At 39.7% G+C, this 6,000-nt stretch overlaps 1 non-coding gene across 1 annotated transcript; it reads right to left on the bottom strand.

The window, feature by feature from the left end:
• Positions 1-5,582: 5,582 nt before the first annotated feature.
• TRNAS-CGA (transfer RNA serine (anticodon CGA)) lies at positions 5,583-5,664 on the bottom strand. The gene has a single exon. It is a non-coding gene; the product is annotated as a tRNA-Ser (tRNA).
• Positions 5,665-6,000: the final 336 nt, after the last annotated feature.

The raw sequence follows: 6,000 nt of genomic DNA, 5'->3' as shown, positions 1-6,000 counted from the left end.
TAAATGAACCATGTTCTGGAAATGCTAGAACACCATCTTCTTTAGTATACCTGACCCAATTCTGTAACCATATACAGGTATGTAATCCATATTTCGCAGCCATGAAGGATGCAGGTGTTTTCGCTGGAGGTAGCAACTCACCCTCTCTTGTTTTAACCTCTTTATCCTTACTAAACCACTTCTTAACCTTTCCAAAGAATGTCTTTTTCTTTTTCTCTTCTTGGTAATACATTTTAGCAAGCGCTTATCAAACTCTCTATTCTTCCGTATTATAGATATACAATACGAATTTTCATCCAATAGCAGCGCGACTCACACTAACGCACCAATCCTAGCGCGAACCCTATTCTGAGTCACTATCCAATCAGTGCGCGAACTTTCTGACGTCAGCAGCCGCTGCAGTCTCTGTCTCCTGTCTCTGTCACTCGTCTACCCCTCCTTTACAAAAACTCTCAGTAGACTTCGTGTGTCAAAATCTCTACAAAATCTATTAGTTACAACATAAAAACATCTCCATTGTCTGCTTCGCTAACCACAGAATAGTAAAAGAGAGTCTATTTCTTAAGAGTCAACAAACTTACATACATCTCATAACTGTTTCCTCTAGGACGTATCCAAAAGAGTCTTACAATCAATAAATGTATATGCATTCACGCACATTCATACGAGAAAAAATATAGTACATACACACAGAATCCTGCTTCTCGAGAACAGCACAATCTGTCTCTGTACAGAATTATAACTCACAACAACTAAGCAGCTTACCTCTGCTCAGTTCCGCAAACAAGCTCAGAGAATACCTATTACTCCTCCCGCAATAAGCTTTAACGGCAATCCTTACGGATCCCTGGGACTTAAGACCAGAGTTTCACAGATAACCTTCACTACGATACACACTCCTTATATACCAGAAATATTTTCTAATAGTAACATACAATAATGTCACTGATTCCGAACCCAGACAATGTGAACGCGCAACTTCAATTGTCACACGTAATTCCTTACAATCCCGTCTTTCCCGAGAGCAGCATATACACCTTCCTCTGCCCTACTACGGAACTGCTTCCAGCTTCCAAATTCCAGAAGCACTACATATAACTCAACATTACGACTCCAACATATAGTATTAGTACATATACCAACAACATCAAAATAAGTCAATAATCAATAAGCTAATTTACAAGCAATCTTATCTTATCAGATCAAGACAACCATCTATAACCATCCTCTGCTACCAGAGAAATTGATACAGATCAGGGTATCAAAAATATGCCCACTACCACGGATAGAGTAATCTTACAGTTACACGCACATACATTCTTCATACACTAGGGCCCATTTCACTAACATACGCTCAAATACTCTACCAGCAATAAACCTGTGGGAAGAAAACTCCTAAACCACCCTGCATCTATATCTAAGCGATAGGACCTGATTATAGTGGTTGTCCTTAAACATACTATAAACAATCTATAAAACAATAATCAAAAATATACTCAATAATTGACAAGGAAAGAAATATTCAACACCATGTTTAAAAGTTATATTGCTTTATCTAAAATTAGTCAAAATAAATCAGAATAAATCATTTCTCATAGTTACCTATTCTAACTAAGTGTCAGAACGGGTCAGGACCAGTCTCTTGGCAAAGTCTCTCAGGACAGTCCTCAGCATCAGTCCTCAGCAACGCAAGTTCACGCAGCGAAGGTAAAATGGCAAGTGGAAAAAAAGTGGGGAAAGAGTGGGGAGAGCCCTCCCTAAGCTAACAGTTTTTATAATGAAAAATACAATGGAAACTCACATAAAATTGACAAGTAAAACTGTATCACTGAGCAGAACGAGAAGGAAGAGATGTAACATTGCAACATCTGAAAATCTCCGCTCAGGAAAAGTCACAGAACGTAACCACGGAACAGGAACCAAGAAACAGAAACTATTAAAGTATCTAACTCATTCCGCTTCCCTCGGCAGCCGAGCTACAGCTCATTGTTTGTTTCAGAAGCTCCTTTGTTCACCAAGGACAAATCATTTCTTTTGGAGATCCTCCAAACTGCTGATATCCTCATGGAAATTTTCATTCAAGGACTACGGTCAGTTGTCTTCAACCGATTTCCAGCAGGGGTCTCCCTTGCCACATCACAGATTTCGCCACGGCTCAGCCAGGCTTCAAAATATTCTCAGCCATTTCATAAAGGCCTCCATAGGCCACAATAGACCATCTTTAATTAAAGAGACAAAATAAAGGTTACTACAGCATAATGATTAAACAGTGTTAACCCCACTAATACCCTTATGTGTATGCATTTATCTAGCTTTGCGACATAAAAAGCATTAATTCAGACAGCGTTTTGTGCTCAAAATAAATAGCACACAGCAACATTTAAACATGAAAACTTGCACGTTATTGTAAATACAGAAACAGCAAACATAAGCTAACCCTCGTATAACTTTCTCTCGTGTTAGGACAAACAGGTTAATTAGTAAAACACACTTGCACAAGACAAATAATTAATTGTTAATTATTAATAAATTAATAAAACCCATAGACAAGCCAGAGCTTCAAAAGCCCCAGAATTTTCTAAAAGAAAACTCTGCTCCAGCAAGCTCAATGGGAATTTTAAGTTATATGCAATTAATTACTTTCAGGATTACTTTTCTAAATCCAGGACTGGATCCTAGATTCAGTCCTGGGACAGTTCTTGGAAACAAGTGAGTAAATTCGTTTTAGTTACTGTTGTGATTTTTAAGCAATATTTTGCTATTTTAAAAGTTGACACTTCGAAACTTTTGCTGATCAAATTACCAATGTTATCCTATGGAAGGAAATTCACTTAGCAGGTAAGTGGGGTTATGGTTACTTTTTCTAGGTCAGTGTTGGATCCTAGATCCAGCACTACTGTACCACCTGTAAGCAGTTGAGAAACTGCGTTTAAGTTATACAGGCGATTTTTAAGGAATATTTACATGTTTGCAAAATCGACACTTAGAAGAAATTTCACAGAAAAACAGTCAATGGTTTCCTATGGAAGAAAATTCAAGTTACGGGTAAAGTACGTTCTTGTTACTTTTGTAATCCAGTGCTGGGCTCCTGGGCTCAGTACTGGGACATCTATCTAAAACAGGTAAACAATTACGTTTTCACAGTTGGTACGATTTTTAAAGAATATTTGTAAGTTTCAAAAATCGACACTTAGAAAATTTTCAGCAAAAAGCAGGCAATGATATCCCATGTAAGGAAATTCGAGTTACTGGTAAGTACGGTTAAAATTACTTTTCAGGGTCAGTACTGAGCTCCAAGATGCAGCACTGAGGTCTCTCCTGATAACAGGTGAGTAAATCAGAATTCGTTGTTCGGCTGATTTTAGATAAATATTTTAAAGTTCCAAAACTCCACACCACTTAGAAGAATTTCCAAGTGAAACAACGAAATTTTAGCCTATGGAAGAAAAGTGAGTTATCGGCTTTTAGGTAAGTACTCGACTGGCAGAGTTATGGTTCTGGGCATAGACTCAGGGGTCTCCCAGGGGAGTCCCAGCCTACTTGCCAAGCCTTAAACTCCCCTTTTATTACATATAATTTACACCTAAGGCAGGCCCTAGGTAGTCCTAGGTACATGATGCTATGTAAGTAAAAAATAAGATATGTACTTTGGTGGTTCGCGTGTCCTGTAAGTACCAAACAGTCTATTTCATTTTTCACTACTGTGAGGTCTACCCCTCTCATAGGTTAGCTCTGTGTATTCCCCTATACTTTTTATTTGGTAATTCCATATCGGAGAGGAGTAGCTTTATTTATTTATTGAAAATCCTACTTACTGGTGAGGTTGGATTTAACTTTACTATTTTAGAAATGCCACTTTTAGAGAGTGAACATTTCTCTGCACTTACTGCTCTATTTGCCTGAAACCTGGCCCCAATACACGTCTGGATTGGGCTGGGTGACAGCAAAATTTGTGCCTTCCCTCTAGAGAGCCACAACACAGGTCACTCAACTGCACCTGGGGGGTGAGCTCCGCTCCCCCTCCACCCCCAATAGGTTCAAGAACGATAATTTATGTAAGTAAATACATTATAGCTACAGCTTATAATCATGCGAGTTTAAATCATTTGTTGTTAGCTGGTTTAAATATTTGAAAGGATCTGTTTTTAATAGACATTTTACAAAAACCACTGGCACATTTGCTAATTCTGTAAAATTAACACCCAACTGCCGTGACATTGCCAACCACAATGCTGTGACTCGGATTCAAACCGAGGTTGCTGCGGCCACAACGCAGAGTACTAACCACTATACGATCACGGCGAGCTACTTGGGCTCAACGACATACAGTGACATGGAGAATTTATAATTCGGAACACTCAGGGCTATTCCTGTGATAGGCTGGATGTATTCATTGCTTCCTCATTCCTCATTCAGAGGCTGCGTCTCCTCAGTGGTTGATAGGCTGAAACCGTTTCCTGGCCGCCTGCTTGTGAAATGCCAGGAGTCAAAGTTCACACATTACACTTGCGGACCTGTGATGGGACACCAATGCAGAGAAACCCACCTGGCACAGACCTTCTATTCTGTCTATTAGACCTGCATCTTCCCTGCACCTTTCAAGCCATTTGTATGTGAAGCGAGAAAGAGTTAGAGAGTGATCCATCTACACTTTTATAGGGAGGATGTCGCCGTGAGCTCCTCCCAGCTAATCACACGAACAGCAGAAAAGCAAGATAAATACACAGTTGAGGGGTGGGCTGCATGGTTATGTTTTTGAGTAAATATTGAAACTGACCTCAGTGGCTCATTAGCAGAGCTGCGGCTAATGACTGGTGCCAAATCATGATGAAGCAAGCACCATGGCTCGTAGGGTACCCACAACACGCTTTTCTTAGCTCACTGAATTAAAGTATAAACTTCCGCCGTGTGTGAGTGGAAAAGGCTTGTTAATATGGTTCCTTTTCCAATTCAAGTCTGACAACAAGAGGCAGGAACCACGTGGCTTCGGAAGCTCAGGAAAGTAGCCACCAACCACAGAGAAAGAGAGAACTGGCAGTATGAGAGGTGGAGAAAACAGAAGCGGGAGCAAGGAGCTCAATGAGATTGATGGCGTTTAAATAGAGCGCGTAAAGGAACAGTTACACAGCTAAGAAATGGGAAAGACAGACTAGGGAAAAAAACACAGAAAGAGCCTGTAGATGAAATTCTCTTCCTGGGACAGCAGGTTAAGAGAAATTACACATGGGGAGGTTAAGCATGTAACACGGGGGAGAATAAAAAAGAAAATGCTGTTTTATGAAGTGTGTTTGCCAATCCAGACAGCACTTTTGTTCTATTTCTCTCTTTGCGTCTTTTATTGGTAAAGTAACTTTCAAGTGCATGCGCAGGTATGAATGAGAGAGCAACGGTATAATAATTTGAAGCGTTTACACCAGTGCTAAAGTAGGAATGAGGTGTAGCAAAGACATGAAAGAGGTAGCGATAACAAATATGTGGAGAGGCAATAGTGACACAAAAATAAGCCACCTATTTATAAAACTGAAATGGAAGAAATACTAAAGGTTAACTTCTGAAATTGTAGCCGATAATAAAAAGATTCACGTTGTTGGCAGGATTCGAACCTGCGCGGGGATACCCCAATGGATTTCGAGTCCATCGCCTTAACCACTCGGGCACAACAACTTGCTGTAAGCTGCCTACAAATATTTTGTTTGAAAGTTTTGAAGTTTTCCCACATCAAAGTACTGATATTCTGCAATGCGCTTTTTAAAAACAATGTTTTTTTCATCATGCACGTTCTGTCCTAAAAACAAAAATTGCATGAGTATATCTCTGGATCTCTAAAAGGATACGCTTGCATTCAAACTCCCTTGTGGCACTCAAGTTTTTTGGACCCTGTTGCACTCTGTTTTTGCGCTGCTTTTAGTCTACGACCCATATTACAGAAGTCAACCATCCCTGAGTATTTGGGACTCCTTTGTAAGTGCCTTATCTTTAATCCTTGAAAAGCTCTATAAT

Source organism: Triturus cristatus, chromosome 12, assembly GCF_964204655.1.
Source record: "Triturus cristatus chromosome 12, aTriCri1.1, whole genome shotgun sequence".
NCBI lineage: Eukaryota > Metazoa > Chordata > Amphibia > Caudata > Salamandridae > Triturus > Triturus cristatus.
The sequence above is the reverse complement of the archived record's forward strand: the minus strand, read 5'-3'. Positions and strand labels throughout refer to the sequence as shown.